General features: G+C 42.2%; 1 pseudogene; it reads left to right on the plus strand.

Annotated features, from left to right (window-relative positions):
* Window positions 1-596: 596 nt before the first annotated feature.
* LOC118022550 lies at window positions 597-6,180 on the plus strand (annotated as a pseudogene).
* Window positions 6,181-12,776: the final 6,596 nt, after the last annotated feature.

A 12,776-nucleotide genomic window follows, 5' to 3' on the forward strand; every position in this document is an offset into this window, starting at 1 on the left:
ATAAATTTAACACCTAGGTAAAAATGAGGGGCGCCCGGGTGGCTCAGTCGGTTAAGCATCTGCCTTTGGCTCAGGTCATGATCCCAGGGTCCTGGGATCGAGCCCCACGTCAGGCTACCTGCTCTCCCTGCTCTCCCTGCTCGGCGGGAAGCCTGCTTCTCCCTCTGCCTCTTCCCTCTGCTCATGCTCTCTCTCTCTCTCTAATAAATAAATAAAATCTTTAAAAAAAAAAATACCTAGTTAAAAATGAGCCGAGGGCGCCTGGGTGGCTCAGTTGGTTAAGCGACTGCCTTCGGCTCAGGTCATGATCCCGGAGTCCCTGGATGGAGTCCCACATCGGGCTTCCTGCTCGGCAGGGAGTCTGCTTCTCCCTCTGACCCTCCCCTCTCTCATGTGCTCTCTCATTCTCTCTCTCTCAAATCTTTAAATAAAATCTTAAAAAAAAAAAAAATGAGCCGAGACCCATTACACACCAAGTTAGACATATTTGATTGTACTCTGGGCTGCAGTATAAACATGGAACATTCCCACATCTCTACCTGCCATCTTAAGAGTTCTGGAACTCAGAACACAACTCTGATGTTGTCCCTAGATACATGTGTGTGACTTTGTGCCTGGCAAAATATGCACTTCATTCAGGCTTTTTGCCATTTCGGAGTGACTTCCACAAGGTAGGTGGATAAGATACTTCGACCAGAGCCACTGCTCTGTCTGCATCCAGGCAAAATGCCAGGAGACATGGAGGATGGGGGGAAGTCCCGTTGAGGAATACATGTTTTAATTCAGTTTAAAGGTCTGAAGTTGCACAACAATATACAGAATGAGAAAGTTACTTACAGTCACTTCAATCTTCAGCAAAAATTTAAAAACTCAAATGCATGCAGGGGTCAGCCAGGTCATATAAATTGTCAAGTGGCTAAACTAAGACAATAAGAAGTGATAAGGACTGGGGTAAATAGGAGAGTATACACCCTGCTTATGGGCATTCATATTTTAAAAGTGAAAAACACTTTTTTAAAAAAACCTCCCTATCCAGATAAAATGTTGGTCTCCACTGATTCCATATGATCTTATGCAGAAGCCGCTAGGAAGGTGGTTGTTGTTAGGGTTTGTTTGTTTGTTTGTTTAAGACATTGGGTGCTTCTGCTTAAAAGCCAGCTAGCCAGACTCTAGATAATTACAAAGAATTGCATGCACTGAAACTCATACTTGGTCTTGGGTTAAATAAGACTGTCTGTGTTTCGTCTCCCACGGTGCTCATCACAGAACAGCCATGACAATAAAAACAGTAATCACTAATAACGCGTATGGTCCTTACTATGTGCCAGACACTCTCCTAAGCAGTTTACATAATTAACTCATTTTTAATTCCCCAAACAACTTTGTGAAGTGGATACCACTATGCCCGTATCATGTGTAAGGAAACAAAGGTCCAAGGTCACACTGTTAGGAAGTGGTCGAGGCTGGATTTGAACCAGTATACAAGTTTACAGAATGCTTCTCAACTAAACGCACTATGATTTGAACCTCAGAGAGATTTCAATGGCTTACTCATCATTTAGAGATCGTATTTTCCCCAACTCAAACACTTCATTGATTGAAAGTTTGAATTTCAAACTTGTCTTTAAAACACTTTTCATAGTAAGACATGCATTTTACCTCCTAATCCAGTAGACACATCCACACTACAATTCTCACCCTCACGGCATACAGTGCACTCATATCTGTTTTATCCTTTTCTGTCTGTGCCATTTTTTAAAATGTGGTCACAAACAGATTGATTTCTGTAATTCATTTTTTACAGATTTTATTTATTCATTTGACAGAGAAAGAGACTGAGCACAAGCAGGAGGAGTGGCAGGCAGAGGAAGAGGGAGAAGCAGGCTCTCTGCTGATTAGGAAACCCGACGTGCCCGGCGTGGGACTCAATCCCAGGACCCGGGGATCATGACCTGAGCTGAAGGCAGATGCTTAACCAACTGAGCCACCCAGGTGCCCTGATTTCTCTAATTTGGAAATCACTATAAAAAGATCTTTTCTCAGCCCAAATATGTGCATGGTCAAACATTGACTGACATTGATGTCAAAAAAAAAAAAAAAGACTTTATGAAAATTATTGCCACTGCCTTGATTACTACCTCCCAAATACAGGCATTAGCATACTAGCAAAAGAATGTATTAGCAGGAAAGCAGTTCGAGATGTTGGTGGAGTTAAGATGCTGAATTCACCTCCTCCATGGACAGAACAAATCTACAGCTACATATGGAAAAATTCCCCTCTAAAAAAGACCTGAAAAAGCTCTTCCATAACAAAAGATAAAAGGGCAACAGCAGACTGGTAGAAGAGGCAGAGACACTGTCTCACCGAAAATCCTACCCCAGCGCGGCAACCTGGAGTCAAGAGGGATCTCACAAATGCGGAACTTCTCCCTGAGGAGCAGGGCTTTGTGCCTCATGTCAGGTATCCCAACCCTGGGCACCTGCATCACAGAGACAAACATCTGGTTTTGAAAACCAACCAGGCCTACATCCAGGAAAACCATAGGGCCACAGGGAACAGGGATTGTTTTTAAAGGGCTCGGGGGCAGAATCACTTGCCCTGGGATCCAGCACAGAAGCTGCAGTTTGAAAAGCACCTGGAGGGGTGCCTGGGTTGCTCAGCTGTTAAGTGTCTGCCTTCAGCTCAGGTCATGATCCCAGGGTCCTGGGATCGAGCCCCACATCAGGCTCCCTGCTCAGCGGGGACCCTGCTTCTCCCTCTCCCACTCCCCCTCCTTGTGTTCCCTCTCTTGCTATGTCTCTCTCTTTCCAATAAATAAGTAAAATCTTAAAAAAAAAAAAAAAAAAGAAAAGAAAAGAAAAGCACCTAGACCATAAGTTAAGGAGATACATTCACTCATCTGAAAGCATCTGCCAGAAGGGCAGGAGCCTGTTGGGATTCTATCAGACAAAGAAGCTGGTGGGCGCCATTTTTAATATTCTCCCTCTACCCTGGCTCTGGCAGATGCCATTTTGCTCTCTCCCTCTAATCTGCTAGCACTGGTGGGCACCCCCGCCCCACATGCTGCTCCCTGGGCCCCACCTCAGCCAGCCAGGCCAGCGCGCCACCTCCGTGCACCACTCCACCACTGCCTTGTCAAAGCTAGATGGGCAAGCGCCTTGTCCCCACACATCACTCCACGGTGGCCCTGCCAAAGCTGGCTTTGAGTGCCTGGCTCTGGTGTCCAAGGGGGATTGCAGTCCTGGGATCTACAAATCTGAAACAACTAGACTAAAGTCTCTAATCCAAATCATAGAGAGCAGCTGCATGGATTAAAAAAACAAGACCCATCCATGTGCTGCCTGCGAGAGAGTCACTTCAGATGTAAGGACACACACAGACCAGCAAGAAGATACAACATTTGTAAGTATTTATGCATCCAACACAGAGCACCTAAATATATAAAGCAAATACTAACAGACCTAAGGGGAGAAGTTGACAGCAGTATAATAATACCGCTTTAATCTACTTCACTGACTTTAATTTAATTTACTGACTTCACTTACATCAATGGATAGATCATCCAGACAAAAATTAATAAGGAAACATCAACTTCAGTGACACATTAGACCATATGGACCTAACAGACATATACAGAACATTCCATCCAAAAGCAACAGAATATACATTCTCCTCAAGGACACATGGAACAATCTCCAGGATAGATCATACGTTAGGACACAAAACAAGATTCAATAAATCTAAGAAGATTAAAATCATATCAAGCATTTTTTTCTGACCACCATGGTATGAAACTAGAAATCAGTTACAAAAAGAAAACTGGAAAAATCACAAATAGGTAGAGATTTAAAAATATGCTACCGAACAACCAATGGGTCAATGAAGAAATCACAAACAACCTTGAGACAGACGAAAATGGAAATACAACATCCCAAAATCTATGGCATGCAGTAAGAAGGTTCACAGTGATATAGGCCTACCTCAAGAAACAAGAAAAATTTCAAATAAACAATCTAACACTACAGCTAAAGGAACAGAAAAAGAACAAATAAAGCCCACAATTAGTAGAAGGAAGGAAGCAATGAAGATCAGAGTGGAAATAAATGGATACTAAAAAGACAATAGAAAAGACTGAGGAAAGTAAGAGCTGGTTCTTTGAAAAGATTAACAAAATCAACAAACCTTTAGCTAGACTCACTAAGGAAGAAAAGGGAGGGTTCAAATAAATAAAATTAGAAATGAAAGAGAAGTTAAACTGATACAAAAGAAATACAAAGGATCATAAGAGACTATTATGACAGTTACATGCCAACAAATGGGACAACCTAGAAGAAACAGATAAATTCCTAGAGATGTATAATCTTCCAAGACTGAATCATGAAGAAATAAAAAATCTGAATAGACTGCTTGCTAGTAAGAAGTTTGAATCAGTAATCAAAACACACCCAAAGAACAGAAGTCCAGAACTAGATGATTTCACTGGTGAATCCGACTAAACATTCAAAGAAGATTCAATACCTATCCTCCTCAAATTCTTCCAGAAAAAACAAAGAGAAAGGAATGCTCCCAAACTCATTTTACAAGGCCAGCATTACCCTGAAACCAAAACCAGACAAGGACACACAGAAAAAGAAGAAGGAGGAGAAGAAAGAGAAAAGGGAAGGAAGGAAGGAAGGAAGGAAGGAGGACAAACAAGGACCAATATGCCTCAAGAACATAGATGGCGGAGGGGGTGGTGCCTGGGTGACTCAGTTAACAGAGAACTTTTTTTTTTTTAAGATTTTATTTATTTATTTGAGAGAGAGAATGAGAGAGAGAGAGAGCACGAGAGGGAGAAGCAGACTCCCCACTGAGCAGGGAGCCCGATGCGGGACTCGATCCCGGGACTCCAGGATCATGGCCTGAGCCGAAGGCAGTCGCTTAACCAACTGAGCCACCCAGGCGCCCCTACAGAGAACTTTTGATTTCCCATCAGGTCCATGACCTCAGGCTCCTAAGATCTAGCCACCTCTACTCCCCCACTCAGTGTGGAGTCAGCTTCTCTTCCTCTCCCTCTGTCCCTCCCCCTGTCCCTCCCCCTGCGCTCACTCGTGTGCTCTCTCTCAAATAAATAAAATCTTGAAGAAGAAGAAGAAGAAGGAGGGGAAAAAGACGAAGAAGAGGAAGAGGAAGAAGAAGGAGAAGGGGGAGAAGAAGAAGAACAACAACAACATAGATTCAGGCTGCCGGCCTGTGCCGCGCCTGGAGCTGAAGATGGACCGAGTGCCCCGGCCCCCCCCCCCCGCCGCCCACTGTCCGCGGCCACCATGCCCTTCCCCAACAGCCCCAACATGCTGTTCTGCGACCTCAGCGGCCACAACGACCACATGGCCAAGGCACTGACCCCCCCGAGCTGTACGAGGAGCTGCGCGCCAAGAGCACGCCCAGCGCCTTCAAGTCTAGGCTTGACAGAGCTCCCACCCCGACCTGGCACCTGGCGGGCAGGTACTACGTGCTCAAGAGCACGGCAGGAGTGCGGCAGCGGCTCAGCGAGGACCGCTTCCTCTTCCACAAGCGCGTGTCGCCCCTGCAGCTGGCCTCGGCATCCGGCACAATGACAATAAGACCTTCCTGGTGTGGATCAACCAGGAAGACCACCTGTGGGTCACCTCCATGCAGAAGGGAGGCAACATGAAGGTGTTCCCTCGCTTCTGCAATGGCCTCACCCAGACTGGAACCTTCTTCAAGTCTAAGAGCTACCAATTCGCGTGGACCCCTCACCTGGGCTACATCCTCACTAGCCCATTCAGTCCGGGCCCAGGGCTGCAGGCAGGCGTGCGCATCAAACTGCTCCACCTGGGCAAGCCTGAGAAATTCCCAGAGGTGCTCCAGCGGCTGTGGCTTCAGAAACAAGGCACAGGCTGTGTGGGCACAGCTGCTGTGGGCGGGACCTTCGATGTGTCAGATGGTGGTGGACAGTGTGAAGTTGCTCATCAAGGTGGAGCGGCAGCTGGAGCAGGGCCAGGCCATCGATGACTTCGTGCCTGCCCAGAAGTGAAGCACCTGCCCACCCGCCACCACCACCAGCCCCGCTGCTTCCTAACTTGCTCCCCCGCTGTGTTGCCATGCACCCCTGATGTTCACCACCTGGCAGCTGAACCCTTCACCTTGCTGTAGAGACTTCTGTTGCCCTTGGTAGAGTTTGTTTTTGTGGCTGATGCTGAGCTAAACTAAGGTGTTGGCCTGCCAAATACATAAATAATAAAAATTTTAAAAAACCAAAAAACAAAGATCATCAATTCAAAAATCCTCCACAAAATGTAGCAAACCGAATTCAACAATGCATAAGGGATCATACACCTTGATCAAGTGGGATTTATTCCAGGGATGCAAGGATAGTTCAACATCTGTCAAACAATCAACATAATACACCACATTAAGAAAAAAAGGATAAAAATCATTTGATCATTTCAATAACTGCAGAAGAGGCATTAGACAAAATTCAACATCCATTTATGATAAAAAACAAAACAAAACTCTCGGGCGCCTGGGTGGCTCAGTCGTTAAATGTCTGCCTTTGGCTCTGGTCATGATCCCAGGGTCCTGGAATCAAGCCCCGCATCAGGCTTCCTGCTCAGCAGGGAGCCTGCTTCTTCCTCTCCCACTCCCCCTGCTTGTGTTCCCTCTCTCGCTGTGTCTCTCTCTGTCAAATGACTAAATAAAATCTTTAAAAAAAAAAAAAAAACAACTCTCAACAAAGTGGATATAGACCAGCAGACTAGGCCTAATTTAACACTAGACTACTGCCATTTTTTGCTTATTTATTTTTAAATTTTATGTAAGTGTAACATATGTACATGAAAATGCACAAATCATAGTAGTCAGCCTTAGACACAGCCAGGTCCTGAGTTGGACTATGATCAGCACCCAGGAGCCCTTCATGTCCCTTTCAGCCTCTGCCTCCTCAGGTGTAACCACAACCTTGACTGGCTTCTAACCATGACAGTCTGCTTTGCCTCAGTCTGAACTTGCATAAAAAATAGAACCACACAGTGTATACTCTTTTTTTTTTTTTAAGATTTTATTTATTGAGGCACCTGGGTGGCTCAGTCGTTGGGTGTCTGCCTTCAGCTCGGGTCATGATCCCAGGATCCTGGGATCGAGCCCCACACCGGGCTCCCTGCTCAGCGGGAAGCCTGCTTCTGCCTCTCCACTCCCCTTGCTTGTGTTCCCTCTCTTGCTGTGTCTCTCTCTGTCAAATAAATAAAATCTTAAAGAAAAAAATTTTTTTAAAAAGATTTTATTTATTTATTTGAGAGAGAGGATGAGAGAGCGAGCCTGAGAAGGGGGAGGGTCAGAGGGAGAAGCAGACTCCCTGCTGAGCAGGGAGCCCGATGCAGGACTCGATCCCAGGACTCCAGGATCATGACCTGAGCGAAGGCAGTCGCTTAATCAACTGAGCCACCCAGGCACCCCAGTGTATACTCTTTTATGTCATTTTTGTTACTCAACGTTATGTTTGGGAGAGCTAACCATGTTGTATGTTATAGTTTGTTGACTTTGCACTCATTGTTGTATTCTGTTGTTTATTTATTTATATATATATATATATACACATATATATATGTGTGTATATATATATATCACTTCTACTGATCAGATCCTTTGAGTGGTCTGGTTTGTGATCACATGTACAGTGTTGATGTGAACATTCTAGCCCATGCCAGATCATATTTTAAATTTTTGATGCAGGACTGCCCATCATTGTTCTGATCCACTTTATCAGGAAGATGATTCACTCCCAAGATTCACAACTTTTTGGAGTTGTGATACCTTATTTTTATTTCATTAGGCACGTACTTCCTCCCAAAATGATGTCAGCGGCTGACTCTTGATTTCAGCTCACGTCATGATTTCCGGATCCTGGGATCGAGCCCCACATCAGGATACGCACTCAGCGGGGAGTCTGCTTGAGGATTCTCTCTCCCTCTCCTCTGTCCCTCCCCCCCACTCACATGCACACATGCATGTGCTCTCTCTCTCTAAAATAAATAAATATTTTTTTAAAAATTAAAAAAATAAACTTAACCTGGTTTAAGGACGGAAAAAAAAGCCTCAAACTATGTGGAATATACCTCAACATAATAAAAGCCGTATGTGCCAAGTCCACAGCTAGCATCATATTTAAGAGCATAAAGCTGAAAGCTTTTCCCTTAAGATCAAGAACAAGACAAGGATGCCCACTTTTGCCACTTTTATTCAACATAGTATTGAAAGTTCTAGCCAGACAAATTAGGTAAGAAAAATAAAATCATCCAAATTGGAAAGGAAGAAGTAACATTATCATTATTCACAGACAACATGGTTTTATATATAGAAAACCCTAAAGACTCTGCCAAAAAAACTGCTAGAATAAACAAATTCACAGTAAAGTTGCAGTATACAAATCAATATACAAAAATCTGTTGTGTTTTTATACACTAACAATGAACTCTCAGAAAAATTAAGAAAATGATCCCCTTTACAACTGCACTAAAAAGAATAAAATACCTTGGAATAAATTTAACAAAGGAGGTGAAAGACCTGTACCCTAAAAACTATAAAACACTGATGAAAAAAATTATAGAAACCACAAATAAATGGAAAGATATTCCATGCTCATGGATTAAAAGAATTAGTATGGTTAAAAATGTCCACACTACCCAAAACAATCTACAGATTCAATGCAAGCTTTATTAAAATTTCAATGACATTTTTCACAGAAATAGAACAAGCAATCCTAAAATGTGTATGGAACCATAAAAAAATCCTGAATAGCCTAAGCAACCCTAAGAAAAAAAGAGCAAAGCTGGAGGTATCATGCTCCCTAATCTCAAACTTTTGATTATAAACCTATAGTAATCAAAACAGTATGGTATCAGCATAAAGTAGACACATAGATCAATGAACAGAATACAGAACCCAGAAATAAACTCATGCATATATGGTCAATTAAATCACAACAAAGGAGGCAAGAATATACAATGGGGAAAGGACAATCTCTTTAACAAATGGTGCTGGGGAAATTGGACAACCACATGCAAAATGAATGAAACTGGATCGCTTTCTTACACTATATACAAAAATAAACTCAAAATGGATTAAAGACTTGAACGTAAGACCAGAAACCATAAAACTCCTAGAAGAAAACGTAAATGGTAAGCTCCTTGACATTGGTCTTAGCAATATCTTTTTGAATCTGACTCTAGAAACAATGGCAACAAAAGCAAAAATAAACAAATGGGACTACATCAAATTAAAAAGCTTCTACACAGTGAAGAAAACCATCAACAAAATAAAAAGGCAACCTATCGAATGGAAGAAGATATTTACAAACCATATACCCAATGACAGGTTAATGTCCAAAATATATAAAGAACTCATATAACTCAGTAACAACAACAAAAAAAATCCAATCAAAAAATGGGCAGAGGACCTGCATAGGCATGTTTACAAAGAAGTGAATGAGTGAAGGGGATTAAGAGGTACAAACTTCAAGTTATAAAATAAATAAGTCATGGAATGGAATGTACAGCATGGGGACGATAGTCAATAATATTATATCGCAAATTCGAAAGTTGCTAAGAAAATAAATCTTAAAAGTTCTCATCATAAGAAAATAAATGTAACTTTGTATGGAGACAGATCGTAAATATACTTAATACTACGGTGACTGTTTCACAATGAATACAAATGTCAAAGCATTATGTTGTACACTCAAAACTAATACAACGTTGCAGCTCAATTATACTTTAATGTTTTCTTTTTTTTTAAAGATTTTATTTATTCATTCGAGACAAAGAGACACACAGAGAGAGAGAGAGACAGAGAGAGAACATGAGCAGGGAGAAAGGCAGAGGGAGAGGGAGAAGCAGACTCTCCGCTGAGCCAGGAGCCTGATGTGGGGCTTGATCCCAGGACTCTGGGATCATGACCTGGGCCAAAGGCAGATGCTTAAGCATCTGAGGCACCCAGGCACCCCTATACTTTAATGTTTTAAAGACAAGTAAATTGGGGCCCTGGGTGGCTCAGTCGTTAAGTGTCTGCCTTCGGCTCAGGTCATGATCCCGGGGTCCTGGGATCGAGCCCCGCATTGGGCTCCCTGCTCCGCGGGGAGCCTGCTTCTCCCTCTCCCACTCCCCCTGCTTGTGTTCCCTCTCTCGCTGGGTCTCTCTCTGTCAAATAAATAAATAAAATCTTAAAAAAAAAAAAAAGAGTAAATTAGTGTCAGACTTCTCAAGTACAAATTCCTCTTTCACAATTGTCTTAGTAAAAAACAATTAGTACACACACAGTGTGAAAGTTAAGCAAATGTTTGTCCCTGCAGCAAAGGCTTAACATTACCGTCCTCTACTCAAATACCACGCAGTATATCTAAGGCCATCGAATAAAGAGAATTTCATTTCTTTTCTTTCTTCCTTTCTTTCTTTTGACTTTTTTTTCTTTTCTTCTTCCTTCCTTTTTATCTCCTTTAATTCAACAAAGAAGTATTGAGCATCACCAAGACAGACACATCCCCTGGCCTCACAAGAGTTTCCAACCCAGGGAAGGCTTGAAACAAACAGGAGGCTCAGCCCAGACACTTAATGTCGACACCAATTTAGTTCCTTTTTTTGGTAACAATTGACATATCAAAATATTTCTCAAAAGAATTCAATCAATATTTTATGTCAAGACACCAAGCATCTAAAGCGAAAACAAAACCCACCCCCCCAAAACCCTCAATACTTCTCAGGTATTATCATGCTGATTGCACGGGAAGATATTTGCATGGCAGCCAAGGCCTGAGAACAAAGTGTCTGGCTTTGCTTTTCAATAGCTTCTCCTCTGGGTCTCTAGGCCAGTTCACTTACGTTTACCTTGCCCCTGAGTTTCATAGATGGCCTTTGGATTGAGTCAACACATGTATGTAGATCAGATATGGGGGGAGGAATATCTGTTTTCACCTACTGTTCTAGTTGAGTCCAACCATATATTATTGGTTACAGTTTCCAGTAACTTGATATCTCAGTTTGAGTCCTCTGCTTAGTGAACATTCAAAGGAGACTACAGAGAGTGCTGTAAATTCAGTATCACCTTATAGATGGGAGGTAACAGATATTAGACTGGCTTAAATTTCACTGAGAAATATTTATAAGTATAGAAAAAAGGGAATTGGATAGGATTCCAAAGAATTTCTCCACCTTCAATTTGTGCTCAAACCCACCTTCTCAATGAATCCTATCCACATACACCCACTCCCAGTCCCCATTACCCTTGCTCTATTACCTTTTTTGTATTATACTTAACACCTTCCAACATACTTTATGATTGGCTTATTTAGTATGTTTAATGTGTTAATTGTCGGTTGTTTTATTTTCTTGGCCCCTACTCTATCCCCCACTGTAAGGTAAACCTTTAAAAGAACAGAGGGTTTATCTGTTTTGTTTATCGGTGTATATTAAGCCCAATAAATAAATATCTAATGATTGATTGGATAAATAAAGGGAAAATACATTTATTGATTATCATAATCCATAACACAAAGTATGGACTTTGGAATCAAACTGCCTATGTTTAACTCCCAGCAATTCTACTTATAAGCTAATAACTTAAGCAATATCCATTCTCCCCTTCTTCCTAGCCAATAGAACCCGTAATTTTTAAACAGGTAGCAATGTGCCTCATTAAAAATATTCATTTCTCCCTTGCAACTAGAGATGACCCTGTGACTCATTTTGATCAATGACATTAAAGCAGAAATCTCAGCTGAATGGAGTTTCTGGAAATACTACTGTTTTCATAGTTTAAAAAAAAAAAAAAAAGCACAGACTCACCTACTTCTTCCCTATTGCCCTACACTCCTTTCCTCTATTTCCTTCACGGAACACAGATGTGGTCATGGAGGTGGACAGCCATTCAGTAAAGATGAGCGCCAAATCTAATGAGGGTAGAGTAGGAATCTGGAAGGGTCCTGGGTCCTTGGCAACATCTATGAACATCTATCCCTTGACTGACCACCTCCAAACTGTTTGTTACATCAGAAAACTGAGCCATGATATGGCTTAGCCCCTGAGGTCAGTATTCTTTACATTCAAAGATAACCCTAATGGATACAGCATCCTATAATGTATATCAAAGCTCTAGCAACAGGGTCCCTATCAATATGCTTTTCCCTGACTCTGCTCTAACAAGAGTGGGTCTGCTCCACATACAAGGGAAAAGATAGATGGAACACAGGTCTTTTTCATGTATTCAACACCTGCTTCCTTTCATGGTAAAAATACTCAACAAACTAGAAATAGAAGGGAACTTCCTCAGCCTAATAAAAGGCAACTACGAAAAACCCACAGCTAACATCATACTTAGGGGTAAAAAACTGAATGCTTTCCCTCCATGATCAGGAATAAGACAAGAGGGGCGCCTGGGTGGCTCAGTCATTAAGCATCTGCCTTCATCTCGGGTCATGATCTCAGGGTCCTGGGATCGAGCCCCGCATCAGGCTCCCTGCTCAGCGGGAAGCCTGCTTCTCCCTCTCCCTCTGCCTGCTTCTCCCCCTGCTTGTGCTCTCTCTCTGTCAAATAAATAAATAAAATATTTAAAAAAAAGAAATAAGACAAGAATGTCTGTTCTTGCCACCTCTATTCAACATTGTACTATAGGTTATACCAGGGCAACTAGGCAAGAAAGTAAAATAAAAGTTGGAAAAGGAGAAACAGAACTATTTCTGTTTGCAGATGACATAATCTTGTATACAGTAAATCCTAAATAATCCACC

This window comes from Mirounga leonina, unplaced genomic scaffold, assembly GCF_011800145.1.
Source record: "Mirounga leonina isolate KUSES-001 unplaced genomic scaffold, KU_Mleo_1.0 Mir_176, whole genome shotgun sequence".
In the NCBI taxonomy this organism is placed as follows: domain Eukaryota; kingdom Metazoa; phylum Chordata; class Mammalia; order Carnivora; family Phocidae; genus Mirounga; species Mirounga leonina.